A 15,532-nucleotide genomic window follows, 5' to 3' on the forward strand; every position below is an offset into this window, starting at 1 on the left:
TACTTTGAGGATTTGTGGAATAGGAATATATCAATGAATAAACAGATAGATAAATAAATAAATAAATAAATAAATAAAAAAAAAAAAATTACCCCAGCTTTAGCTGTGCTGCCTAGGCGCTCAAGCATTCCAGGAATTACTTCCTACCGGGTACCCATTCACCTCACCTGGGTTGAGTGCAGCACAATATGGATAAATTTCTTGCTGAAGGAAATTACGACATGGCTGGGATTCGAACCCACGACCCTCTGTTTCAAAGTCATGCAGAAGGCTAATCCACTATGAACACTGTGAAATAATCACTCGTATAAGCGCACACCAAGATAGTGCTGCATCACGCTATTATATCAGTATAAGATGACCGTGTCCCGTCCCGCGCGGCCTCCAAGCATCATTGCAAAAATCATATCTAAAAAAATACATATTTGATACAATTCAAAGAATCTAAATTGTTGTAAAACACGCGAAAGATACATATATGTCAAGGCGGTAGGATGAAGATTTACCCCCCCCCCCCGAAAAAAAAGAGGAAATATATTCGAATCTCGATCCCGTCGTTATGTCGCTCTTTATGGCACCTTCAGTGCCGGAGTACCCCATATATGTTTGTTTCAAGGGGGACAACCTCTAAAAATCCTCTCGATACAATTATATATTTGTAATATATATAGGAAAAATCATATCGTGATGAGCTGGGGATGCTGCACTCTTAAATCAAATTAGTCAAATTGACTAGACAAGTAGTCAGCTGGGTGCAACTGATATGGAAATCATTTATGATGTATTCTTGTCAGAAATAACTCTGTTCTAGTAAAATACGACTATTAACATTTGCACCCAGCTGACCCTATTAAGTAGTTATTTTTGACTGATTTGTATTTAGAGTGTAATAAAAAGACAAAGCATGGAGGATCCATCTCACCTGTAATTGTTTGAGTTCCTCGTCATTATCTCCGTTTTTAGAGCTTAATGGTTTCTTCTTTCGTTTCTTTATCTTATCTATTTGGTCCATCAGTTCCTCCTTCTCTCCTTCTAAAACTAGAATGCTGGATTCTGCGTTGATAACCTCGTCGCCAGCAGTCTACGAAAGGAGGAATAAGAACAAACAAACAAACATCATGCTCTCCTGGGACCCGTTTCATAAAGAGTTACAACTGTTGTAACTTTACCATTATGGCATTTACCATGGCAACAGGGCCCAGCAGCCAATCAAAATCAAGGTTACCATGGTACCATAATGGCAAAGTTACAACAGTTGTAACTCTTTATGAAACGTGCCCCTAGTCCATGTATACCTGGAAGCGTTGTGTTGTTCTTAATCAGGTTTAAGACTGTCATGCGGATAAAGAATTTGTCATTTGACCATAATGATAAGTCATGATAAAAGTAACAATAGTAATAATTACAATAATAATAATCACAAAAACAAAAAATAATGATAACAACTACTACTACTTCTACTACTACTACTACTACTACTACCACCACAATTACTATTTATAATGATAGTGATAATAGTAATACCACTAATACCGCTACTACTGTAACTATTAATACTGCTACTGTGCTGCTTCTGCTGCTGTTGCTGCTGCCTTTGCTATTACAAAAACAACAACTACGCCTACTACACACAAAAAACGAGAACTATTTTCCATGAGTAAAATTGTTTTTTACATAAAGAATTAAGTGCAAAAATTCGTAACGTATGTGTTTTTACTCGAGAATCTGGGTTTCTGTTACACCTGATCTTTTTTTCAAGGACATTACTTATTAACTACTTTTCTTGAGTATCCCTGTCAGTGAAAGTATGTAAAACAATCCGTACAAATGAGTTTTTCTTCAAGTTTGTAAGGTATGATAGCAGAACGGGTGAAAAAACTCACAGCCAGGTAAAGCGATAATCTGACGATTAACTGCGCTGAGAAAATGAGTAGTATATGACTCTTGTATGTGAGTTTTGGGGTGTTGAGATCATGCATCCAAGTAATTTTACTCGGATCTCGCGTTAATTGCTTGCGCGCACACGTGATACCGGCCAAATGTGCAGAGCATGAAGACTTTTCTGGTAAGTTCTACATGTCTTTTTATTTATTTTCCCCCTTTTCTTCTATAATTACTTTTCTTGACAATAATAGCTTAGACCTACATGTATGGGGCAAACATAAATGCTATTTATGGTGACAACAGGGTGCATTGATCTACATTCTCATCCATCCGAGGCTCACGCCTCTCGGTTTGGGTAACCACACACCAGCCTGTTGTTGCGCCGCTACCCCGGGGCCAGAAGGGAGTGAAGGCCAGTGTGCCGCTATATACGATTGCTGGAGTCATTTATGAGGAGGGCAAATAAGTGACATCGTCCATGATGTCACTTATTTGCCCTCCTCATAAATGACTCCAGCAATCGTAGCGGCACACTGGCCTTCACTCCCTTCTGGCCCCGGGGTAGCGGCGCAACAACAGGCTGGTGTGTGGTTACCCAAACCGAGAGGCGTGAGCCTCGGATGGATGAGAATGTAGATCAATGCACCCTGTTGTCACCATAAATAGCATTTATGTTTGCCCCATACATGTAGGTCTAAGCTATTATTGTCAAGAAAAGTAATTATAGAAGAAAAGGGGGAAAATAAATAAAAAGACATGTAGAACTTACCAGAAAAGTCTTCATGCTCTGCACATTTGGCCGGTATCACGTGTGCGCGCAAGCAATTAACGCGAGATCCGAGTAAAATTACTTGGATGCATGATCTCAACACCCCAAAACTCACATACAAGAGTCATATACTACTCATTTTCTCAGCGCAGTTAATCGTCAGATTATCGCTAAAACTAATCAAGTGTGTAATATGCTCACATACTCAAAAAGTCAGTAAATATACTTTAAACATACTCATTACACTGGGTTAAGTTACTCATTAGATTGAGTTATTCAAATTTACTCACTTGATGTGTCACTATAGTGTCAAATGAAATATACTCGACAAGATGAGTTTTCAAAGTACCTTCATTGAGTGAAAGTACTCATCAAAGTATGTCGCTATAGTGTCAAAATTATTTTGACATTTGAGTACGATTACTAACACATGCAAGTTTCTGTTTTTTGTGTGTACTACTGAAAATAGAAATTATAAATTTTGCTTATATCGCACCAAATCCACTCTGTAGAGTGCTCAAGGCGCTTTTCAATAATTTTTTAAAGAAAATTAATGAGAAACACAAAATAGGAAATGAATAAGAAATAAGAGGACGAGTTTGATCAACCGTGAACATAATAAAAAGATAAGCGGTCCGCAAATCGACCCCTGAGGAGCACCAAATTTTCTCATATGAGCATCACTACCTTTATTTTCTTTTCCAGTATCCTAATTTCTCGTTTGAGATCTGCAACGGATCCCTGGAAGGAAGTGCAAGGGGTGTTCTCAAGTTCGAACTTTAGATTCTTAACCTCTCTCATCGCTTTGTCTCGCTCTTCAGTTAGTATCTGGGATGAAATAAGACAAGATATAAAATTATTAACGATTAGACAAATGGATTAGGGACAAAGGAGGTGGTGATTATGATGATGATGGTGTTGATGATGGTGGTGATTATGATGTCGATGATGATGAAGAAGAAAAAGAAACAGAAGAAGAAGAAGAAGAAGAGAAAAGAAGAAGAACACAAAATACTTAAAATTAAAAAGCCAAAGATAAGAAGCAGCAGAATATGTTGGAGTAAGAAGTGACGATTTGGTGTTTGATTAAGAATATAGTGACAATGATGATGATGATGATGATGACGATGAAGATATTGATGATTATGAAGATGATGACGAAGATGAAGAAGATGGTAATGATGGTGATGATGATGACGAAGATGATGACGAAGATGATGGTGATGATGACGAAGATGATGGTGACGATGATGATGACGATGATGACGAAGATGATGTTGATGATGGTGATGATGATGACGATGAAGACAGTCATGATGATTATGAAGATGATGTAGCAGGTTATTGTTACTATTTAATCACCATTGTTTTCATTATCATGATGACGATTATTTTATCAATGTTAGCAAAGTCTATAATTTATCACTATTGTATAATTAATATCTGTATCCTTGGTAATATCATTATAATTACTACTATTGTTATTATTATTGTTATTGGTATTATTATATTATTATTTAAAACATAATTATTAAAATTATTATTATTATTATTATTAAGATCATCGTCATTATTTTTCTGTTACAATTTCTATTATTATCATAACCACCATCCTCATTTTCATCATCATCATCATTATCATCATCGTCATCATATCTAATGTCATTATACCTTGATTTGTTTCTCAACTACAGTCATTCTATCTCCCTCAAGACGAGATTGACAACGTGGTTCCTCCTTCCGGAGCCTGGAAGATTGGGAGGTCTTCTTCTCCCTCCTTTTCTTCTCCAACTCGTCTGTGAGTCCTTCCTTCTCTCCTTCCAGTATCATGATAGCTGTCTCCCCTTTCGCTATTTCACTATTAGCTCTCTGATAGGATGCAAGGAGAATTTAACAGAAACCGAATAAATTAATAAGACCGTCACAGTTTTATTACATTTCTACGATGTATGTCACTACAAAATAAAAATGAAAAGAATAAGTATATTAATAGCATTAATCGGTCTGCGGTTGATTGTTAAATATTTTATATATATATATTTTTTTTTTTTGGGGGGGGGGGCGACCGCAACTTTGTAATTAAACAACTTGCCTCTAAGCTTTTTTCAAGCTTCTTGATTTTCTTCTTCAGATCCGCATCGCTTCCTTCGAACGATGACGACGTCGAGGTATTTTCCAGCTCCATCCTCAACTTTTCCACCTCTCTCCTCGCATTGCCCCGTTCTGCATCCAGCATCTAGAGATTAAAGATCGAGAATTGGATAGATGATGATGATGAAGATGATGATGTTGTTGGTGATGATGATGATGATAATGATGATGATGATGATGTTGTTGGTGATGATGATGATGATGTTGGTGATGATGACGTTGATGAAGATGATGATGTTGTTGGTGATGATGATGATAATGATGATGATGTTGTTGGTGATGATGATGATGATGAAGATGATGATGTTGTTGGTCATGATGATGATGATGATGTTGGTGATGATGACGTTGATGAAGATGATGATGTTGTTGGTGATGATGATGATAATGATGATGATGTTGGTGATGATGATGATGATGATGATGAAGATGATGATGTTGTTGGTGATGATGATGGTAATGATGATGATGGTGATGATGATGGTGATGTTGGTGATGATGATGATGATGTTGGTGATGATGATGATGATGGTGATATGACGATGATGATGATAAATATAATAATGCATAAATGCATCTTTAAAACATGAAGAAGTATGACTATTTAATATGTTTAACACAACAAAGGTCTTATTTAAAGAAAAATCCCGAACTTTGATGCGTCATGCATTTAAATATTGTATTTCATATGGATATAAAAAAGAGAACAATCGCGAAGAGAAAGAGAGAAAAAAAAATCCAAATCGGGATGGTGTTTCGGAGCTCTTTACTTTTCACTGTTTTGAAGCACTAAATACAGATTTTAGGGTGTCTTTTTTCAGGGCTTAAATTTAAACTTAAAATAAACAATCACATGCATGTTAAAAATGGGATCATGCAGCTCGGATTAAAAAAAAGTTGAATAAATCAATTTTGACCAATAATGTCCTAAATCAAAAGATGATTTTATTCTTTTTTCGTTCTTGTTCTTGTTGTTCTTCTTATTTCCTTCCTCTGCAACTTAGACTATATTTTATATCGATTCATATATTGCTTACTTTGTTTAGTTTCTTCACTTCTTCAAGATCTTCTTTCACTGCCCTCAGTTCCTCCTTCATATTTCCACTTTCCATCAGAAGATACTATTAAAGAGAGCAACATTAAATCAATGAATAAAGAATTTCCCCAAAAGATATTACATAATAAGAACAATTGGCACCGGATCCCAACTTCATTAGCGTGATTTTAGTCAAGGTTTGTACGTTTGTACTAAAAAATTACCCCAAAAAAGTTACTGAAGGACCCCCCCCCCCCCCACACACACACACCACCTCCACCACCACCATCACCACCACCAGCATCACCACCGCTGAGCAACATCAAATCTGATGATAACTCAAAACGACATATTTTCATTGAAATAAAGATGCCAATTCGAATTCAAATGCATGTGGGGATGGATTTTTTTTAAGTAGAAAAAACAAAAGAAAGACTGTGATGAAATAAAAGCACTAGACACCGGGTTGTGTTGGATCTGACTCGCATTTATTGATCAGGTTGTCGTTTGCTGAATTCCTACCCCCAGACTTGTGATGCACCCAACCCATGTGAGGTAAATTAGGACCTGGTATGATGATTCTGAAACGCAGAAGGCATCACAGCCGTTCTTTCTCTAGAAAAAAATTGTCTAGGAGTGCCTAGTGTCTATTGATAAATGCAATGTATTCACATGAACATATATGATCATTATTTCCACTGTCGTTTAGACCCCCCCCCCCAAAAAAAAAAAAATATATATACATCTGGAAATAAAATAAATAAACAAAATGAAAAATGAAAATATAAGAATAGATGAATAGAAATAATTCAAGAAATAAAAATATAATGATAATAATAACAATAATAATAACATTAATAATAATAATAATAACAACTCCTAGACTAAGGGAACAAACAACTAAAAGAAGGATGAATAGAATATGAAAGAAAAGAACAAATATATTGAATATTCTATTTAATATTATGTCAAAATCTTTCCCAAATTTGGATTTTCATTTTAAAAGGGCTGAAATTTCTGCTCGCGATTTTATCCGAAATATCCCCCACATTTTTTGGGGGGCACATCACGCCACTGGTCATTGGTATTATGGTAGTTAATGGGACATTGGCATCACGCCCCCCCCCCCCCCCCCCTCTCTCTCCCCCCGTTTCTCTTACCTCCTTTTCATTTGCCATCTCTTTAAGCTCTGCCTCAGCCTTCTTGAGCTTTTCCTTTCTTTTCCCGTTTTTCTTCAATAAAAAAATGTAAATATCATTGAGCTTTCAAGAGATATACATTTAAAAAAATCTATATTTAAAATGAAATAAATAAATTGCATTGCGATTATTTTTTTTTGTTCGTTTGTAAATGTACCCTCCTCATTTCCATTTATTCTCAATTCTATACTGTTTTTTTTACGAGGTCTGAATGCTCGTCTGTAAAGTTATATCTGATATATATACTTTGTATTATGTTTTGAATGGAAATGGAATAAAGAATTGAATTGAATTAAATCTAATACACAAATTGATGCACATATATGTGGCGATATAAAGGAACATAATTATGTTACCCTTCCTTCTCAGAGGGAGGGACACGATGGGGGGACCGCATACGATGTGTACACATTATTACAGTATTAGGGGTATAATGCTCACTGCATGTGTCACCCTCCCCCTCTCGGGGGGGGGGGGGCACTGTGAAGCCCCGAATTCCCCTTTTCACACCTTGCCAGCCGTTCCAAAGCATGTTATCGTCACCATTTATCACTGACCAATCCGTTCTCCCCCATTCCTATAAGCCCCTATTTTTCAGTTCTCAAAAACCCATGTTGAATTCTAGTTCCCAGGCACCTCCATTTGCTGAGGGCCATATAACACTGTAACAAATGAAGTGCTGATTTAGCACTTACAGTGCTTGTATAGTAACTGCACTACGCGTGCTGATTTTATTTTCTAGTTTAAATTTGAACTAGAAAATCAGCACTCGTAGTGCAGTTACTATACAAGCACTGTAAGCGCTAAATTAGCACTTCATTTTTTACAGTGTACCTTGTTAGTTCTTGAGCCCCTCATTTCATGAGCAACTTTCGTTCTTAGGGGTATGGTTTCAGATTTAAGGACCACACGTCCCTACCCTTTCCCGAATGCCACTACACCCCCTCCCCCCCGATTTGCACTGGCTCTATTCCCAAGATGGATCAGTGCTTGGAGTTAAAGGGATGGTCCGGGCTGGATATATTTATATCTCAATAAACAGAGTAAAATTCACAAAGCAAAATGTTGAAAATTTGATCAAAATCGGATAACAAATAACGAAGTTATTGAATTTCAAAGATTTGCATTATTACGGTGAAACAGTTCTAGGCATGTCTTCATGAATATTCATTAGGTGGGCTGATGATGTCATATCCACACTTGTTCTTTTGTATTTTATTATATGAAATTATGTTTATTCAAGATTTCTCCACCAAGAAATGAACCAATAGAATCGACAACTGATTAAGTGCATTAGTTATTTGATTTCATGCAATAACATAAGAAAATGGAAAGTGAGGATACGACATCATCAACCCACCTAATGAATATTCATGACGATGTGCACATAAATTTTCGCGAAATATGGATAAAATTTAAAATTCAATAACTTCGCAATTTTGTTATCCGATTTTGATGAAATTTTTAGCATTTTGCTCTGTGAATTTTACTCTATTTATTTAGACATAAATATTTTCAGCCCGAACCATCCCTTTAAAGACGCATGTAGCAGATTTATACGCTTACATTATTCTTAAAAACTTCGCTCCGCCATTTCCCTACAACCCCCCCCCCCTCTCTCTCTCTCTTTCTCTCACCTTTACAATTTGGGGTTGGGTCGTCTTCATTTGAGCGCTGTCCTGGTACATGATCACCGGCTGTTCCTTGCCATCCACCCCCGGATCTCTGGCGGTCGAGCAGGCGTCGCTCGCCTGTTCGATGCCCTCTCCTCCCTGTGTCGCTCTACGGATCCTGGAAAGTCTGGCAGCCCGACGGGTCAGGCCAACATCTGGCGTCTCTGTCCGAGCTGGTGGACCCAATGCGCTTGAGCCCAAATCCATTATAAAGTGCTAAATGTGCTTGATAATTATAACATAAAACTGTTTGATAATCATAAAATGCACTTTGAAAGACAAACTAAATAAACAAACTTTATGCCTGATTTTCTAGTTCAAATTTGAACTAGAAAATCATCGCTCGTAGTGCAGTCACTAAACAAGCACTGTAACTTAGTGCTAAATTAGCACTTCATTTTTTACAGTGTATATAGGCCTAAGATTAGATCATTTCTTAAAATGAAAAAGAAAGGGGAATGATTCAGATGACGATATCTTGTAAGGATACCTTCCTTTCTAGGCATAATGTATACATGTATCCTAAATAGCAACATAGCCTTCAGCTAAAAAAACTGTTACAGAAATGTAAATCCAATATATTCGCAACTCTATAGCTAAAATAGGGGATAGACCTGTACCCAAAACTTGACAGCAAAATTTATTGCACTTTGAATGAGGGACCAACCAGATTAAATCGATGATTTTTTTTCTACAAATAAAGTTGTAGGATGTTATTCTGATACTTACAGTTTTAAACTCCGGATTAAAAAAAAAAAATTATTACACACTTTAATGAAAACCAAGTTTTCTAACTTCTTCAATATACATGTATACATGTGCCATTTGGTTTTATTTGCATATCCAATGATCAATATAATTCAACTTTTATACACATTAGTGTCTAAGACAAGATAATACAACATTTTTATGACAACGACAATGTCGGGCCTACCAAATATTTCTTTTGAAATTTGTTATATCATCATAATACATTACTTTGGATGCTGAGGTAAATTTGAAAAGCAAAAAAAAAAAAAAAAAAAGATTTCACTACAAAATGGAGATTAAAAAAATAATGGTCCCGAGAAAAAAAAAGGTTTTTATTTTGCTGGTCTAATCATAATCAGCATTCATATTTTTAAATTGTACATTATTTATCTTTAAAGTCTTCCATTAAAATGTGGACCACCATAAGCATCATTCTCTTCACTACAAATTTGTACTCCGACCATCATCACAATGTTATGGATTATGCCATCATCATTATCATAATTCGTCACCATTTTGCATGGTTTCAAATAATTCTTCTTTATAAGAGCATAATCTTTTACGCACTCACCTGAAATTTTCTCTCCGAATGATCGTTTGTACGTTGATTGGATAAATTGTGTAATTTACTTTTCACTCTACACTCATTTTAAAATAGTATTGCAAATCTTAAACATATTGCCGATATCAGGCCATGTGCCAGCTAGCAAGATGATGCACAGCGTGCACGTAACTATGATGCGCGCGCATACATTTTTTGTGACGTATTCCCTACGCAACAACTACAAAACTTCTAACCAATGGGATGCGCATTAGGGAATTAGACTCGGCGAACAGCCGTTATGATGAACGTTGAAACAGACTGGTAACATCTCCACATACATGACAGAACCAAATACAATATCTTTATCTTTTACTGTTCTTGAGATCGACATGTGACAGCCTACAAAAAAGGGGAACTGGCGCAAATATTCACTAATGAATGATACGCGCCGTATAAGCTAAAACGACAACAACAACAACAACAACAAGCAGTAATGTGCCATCTTCATTCTCGCCCCATTTTTACTTAGATATTGCATTTAAAAAAAAGTAAAATATATTTAGTTAAAGGGGTACTCCGAGCTGAAAATAATTATATCTAAATAAATAGAGTAAAATTCATCGATCAAAACGCTGAAAATTGCATCAGAATCAGAATCAGAACATATAACAAAGGGATCGAGTTTTAAAGTTTGACAATATTTTTGTGAAAACAGTTACTATGCACGCCGTCACGATTATGCAATACTTGTAGGTGGGCTGATAATGTCATATCTCCACTGTTTTTACATGACATCATAATTATTTCATATTTTCATACATGTGTGTATAATTATTCATCTATTGTAACAAAATAAATTGAAGCAGTGATTACCTTTCACATTAAATGATAAGTCAATTCAATTTGTTTCATTCTACGAGGACATTTTCATTTTCATTCAAAATTTGAATAAACGTAATTTCATATTATAAAATACAAAAAAAATATGAGGGGATGTGGCATCATCAGCTTGGTCATTGCATATTTAATGAAGACAAGCATTGAACTGTTTCGCAGAAATGATGCCAAATTTGAAAAGGACATAAATTTTCTTATTCCTTGTCCGACTTTGATGAAATTTCCAGTGTTCTGTTTGTCTGAATTTACTTTATCTGTTCAAACAGGGGCGGCGGAGCGAAGTTGAAAGTGGGGGGGGGGGGGGGTTGGCACAGGGAAAAAAGGGCCCATTTTCTTTTGAAAAGGGTACTATCTTAAACATGGCCGTTTGCAGAATTTTTTTTCGCTGGGGAGGGGGGGGGGCAACACGTGTAAACTTTTCGAGAAAAAAAATCAAAATCGAGGGAGCGAAGCGACCGAGCTTATCCACTGGCACTGATACGAGACCTGGCACTAGCTAACTCATAAAACGGGTCCTTCTCAGGTGAAAAGGGCACAGAACAAGTTCGCGAGGGGGCATTTTGGAGGGGGGAATTGGCACTTATACGATACAGGGCACTTAGTAACACCTGAATCGGGTTAAGGGTACTTTTTCAGTGCTTCAAAAGGTGTGGGGGTACTGTGCCCCTGTCCCCCCCCAGGATTGCCGCCCCTGTGTTCAAATGAGCCTGGAGTACCCCTTTAATTTTGAGCGCCGTTTCTCCTTTCAATAACTTCACCCCTATGATACTTTCGGTGTAGTTCACCTGTATGGTAGACCACCTCCACCAAAAGTAACAGGTATTAAAAGAGATTCTTGTCCCAAAATGTGAGTGTTACCTAAAATCCCTGTCGCATATTTTGTTTTGTTGGCGTTTTTCCTTCTTAACAATACAATCATAACCGCTCACGATGGCGGTCTCATGCGGTTATTTGTTAATGGTTTTCTTTAATTATTAAAATGTGAAATATATGATCATACCATTTTTTGGGGTTCGAATTATGTATTGTGATTATATTGTATACATTATGGATTACTTTGTATATTGCGAGCAATGTAAATATTTTCGACAATGTATTGTGAACGCAAAAATAAAAATAAAACAAATAAATAATAATTTTCATATACCTCTTTACCTTCGCATGCATGAAATTGTGTATAGGCCTAGGATCTTTTCTTCTTTTTCTTTTTTTTCTTCTTTTTTTCTTCTTCTTGTACTTCTCCTTCTTCTTCATCATCTTCTTCTTCTTCTTTCTCTCCCGCTCTTTCTCTCACTTTCTTCTTTTCCCTTGCTTTTTCATTTTTCTTCCCTTTTCCCTCTTTTTCCATCCCTTTTTTTTTCTGCGTCATGAAAAATGGGAGGGGAGGGGGGGGGGGGGGGGGGGGGCTTACGACATAATCGAATACAGTGTTTTTCCATACAAATTGGCAATCATGATAGTGTTAAGCATATACAAGTCGTTTAATGTGTATTTTAAGGACTGTTTGTGAGAATTTATTAAGAAGTATACATATCTCACTTATCAAAATGCGAGCGCGCAGCGCAAGCTGATATGATTTTGACAATCAGATCTGAAAAAGGGATAATTAATGCGAGCGCGTAGGGTGAGTTGAGATTTTTTTTTATATTCAGACCTGAAAACGGGAAATTTTACTGAGCACTTCTTTAAATCATGAACAGGATGTGTGATTCAAATTAAATAATGAAAAAGCTCGATGTGCAACCTGTAATTATGTTTGTAAATTGATTTCGAAACTGGACTATATTAAAGCGCCATTGAATCTTCTTGAATAAAATTCATTAAACAGACATTGCGATATATTTTCACGGATCCAATTCACCTTACACTTCCTTCTTAGCTCCCACCCTTTCAAATATGCTCCACAGTAATAATAATAATAATAATAAACAATTTCATCCACAACATTTAATTTGTGATAGATTACTGCCGGGCTATAGATAATAGGTCCATGACGATACTTACCTTAACCCGTGCCTTGCTCTGGTGCTTATTTCTTCGCAGTTCGCACTCGAAGCCTTCAAAGCCATCAGCAAGATCCTTTTGCTTTATTTTACATACAGGTATCCATCCAAGAGAAGCTTTCTCCCACCCCTTTCCGTTTGTACCCACTCCATCCTTGCTAATAGCGACGGACTCATGTACCAAAATAATGGCAGGTTTCCATTGAAAAGTCTCCAAATTCCCTTCTAATTTTGCCATTGATTAAGTAGAGGATTCCCATAAAAGAAATCATCACTATACAGATATGTCGTGCGCGCCAGAAAATCATGATAAAAACTCTATTCAACCACAATTTATACCAAAACCTAATGATAAGAAAAACTGTAATGTAGGATTTGCATCGTGTACGTCTGATCTTATTCTTGTTCCAAACGAAGTTCAAACCCCAGTGGGATGTTATAAGCTGGAATATTCTTTATTTAGCGTTTCAACAACAACAGCAACAACAAACAACAACAAAATCCATTGTATGCACTTTATACCTTCTTAATATAGTTGTACATATTCATTCAAATCTCTTGTTCTTTCCCCCACTCTTTTAGCACGTCTGAACGCACATGGGTGTCGATCACGGGGGGGATGGGGGGGGGATATATCCCCCCCAATATTTCAAGTGGGGGGGATGGCCTGTATTATCATCCCCCCCCCCCCCAATAATTTAGGGTAGAAAAATTATAATAATGATGATGAAAAAATGAAAAGTTTGATCATGATGATTATAGTGATGATTATAGTATGCCATCAATCAGTTTGTTTCCCTCGCAATTTGTGTATATTGTTATTAAATGAAAACATTCTTTTTCAGGACTATTAAACAAATGGGTGGAAGTTCAAGATGAAAAAGAATGAAATGTTTATGTATATGATATTTTTTAACACATGACATAAAAGGACCCCAACGAAAAACAACTTTTGTTGATAGGGTGTTCCATCCCACCAGTGGTGGCAAGATAAATCATCTAAGGAATGACCATATAGCTATTAGAGTAATAGCCCCACCAATGAAAATATTTTGGGGGAACATATCGTTTTGCCCCCCTCCTAATAATTCTGCATGTGCAACTAAAAATAAAATAAGATTGTAATGCTACACTGAAACCAGCAAGCGAGATTAAGATACCAACTCGATTTTGATCTAAAATCGTGCTCAAAATGTCTGCTCTTCAGATCGGAATATGAAATTTTTCAGCTCGCGCTTCGCGCTCGCATCATTTCTGTACCAAAACCCCATACTTTTCATGATTAAATAGGTGAATAGAATGTCCCGTTTTCAGTTCTATACCTCAAAAGAACTCCCGCTTCGATTTGCAATAATCTTTTGTTGGATATTAAATTGTCTTTTTGTCCAGATCGAAATATTAAAATTTTCAGCTGACGCTTTGCGCTCGCATCTATTGTTCTTCTAGATACCCATCTTAATCATTGGTACCAAAAGTGCCTAGAATATCAAGCTTTCACGTCAGAATATAAAGAAATTTTAGCTCGCTCTCTAGTGAGATACATGTATCTATGCTCCTCATGAGTTACTACAAGCAAACCTAAACAGGTACATTTTTCCTGTTTTCATGTCATACTAAAAATTTTCAGCTCGCGCTTCGCGCTCGCATTGTTGGTGAGGTTGAGATATGTGTCTCTTTCTCATGATTCATATATATATATATATATATATATATACATATATATATATATATATATATATAAAATATAGGCCTATGTGTGGGGGTGTAGGGTGTGTGGGTGAGTTTGTTCGTTTTATATGATCGAGCGTCTTTGGAACGTTGATTCATGATTTTGCCCCCCCCCCCCCATCTGAAAAATGGATCGATGCCCCTGTGTATACATCATGCTCAATCAACAGATCACTATGTACATGTTCCAGATAATTTTTGTCATTTTTTTCTTGCGTATGAGTTTAGAATAGGCTTACTTGTAACACAAATTGAATTTAAAAAAAAATTATATAAGTACAGTACACTACAACAATGAAGGAATTTCCAAGAACACCATGCATATCAATCACTCCCAAATGTCCTAACTTATGATTTTAGTGGGGGTAATGTTGACAGATCCCCATCCACAAGAACTTTTGTGTCATCATCCCCCCCAACCAAGAATACTGATCGACACCCATGCACGGGAGGCAGCCTGAGCTGCGCGACATTTATATATTGCGGAAAAGAAATGTGAAGATTCAGTCACATCTTCTGGTGGCCCATATGGCGAGCCAAGAAAAAAAGATTGTGCTGGTCATACGAAGATTGCCAAAACGAATGATTTTATGCTACGGTGACATAAAAAATTATGATCGTACGAATTCTGGGTTTCGTACAGATTTGCAGATGGAGCTCACTTTTTACGGCTTTCTTGAGGCGTTCGTTTGATTCCAAGATACTCGAGAATGCCTTGAGTACTTCTTACGTCAAACGTACGGCCGTCGTATGACCTTGTGCTCTCCCTTTGTCTGGGGGTAGTTGTCCTGGGGGTTATTGTTCTCGGGGGTGGGGTGATTGTCCGGGGGTAATTGAGCGGGGGTAATTGTCCTCGGGGGTATTTTTCCGGGGGGTAATTTCCTCAGGTGATAATTGT

Source organism: Lytechinus pictus, chromosome 11 (assembly GCF_037042905.1).
Source record: "Lytechinus pictus isolate F3 Inbred chromosome 11, Lp3.0, whole genome shotgun sequence".
In the NCBI taxonomy this organism is placed as follows: Eukaryota; Metazoa; Echinodermata; class Echinoidea; order Temnopleuroida; family Toxopneustidae; genus Lytechinus; species Lytechinus pictus.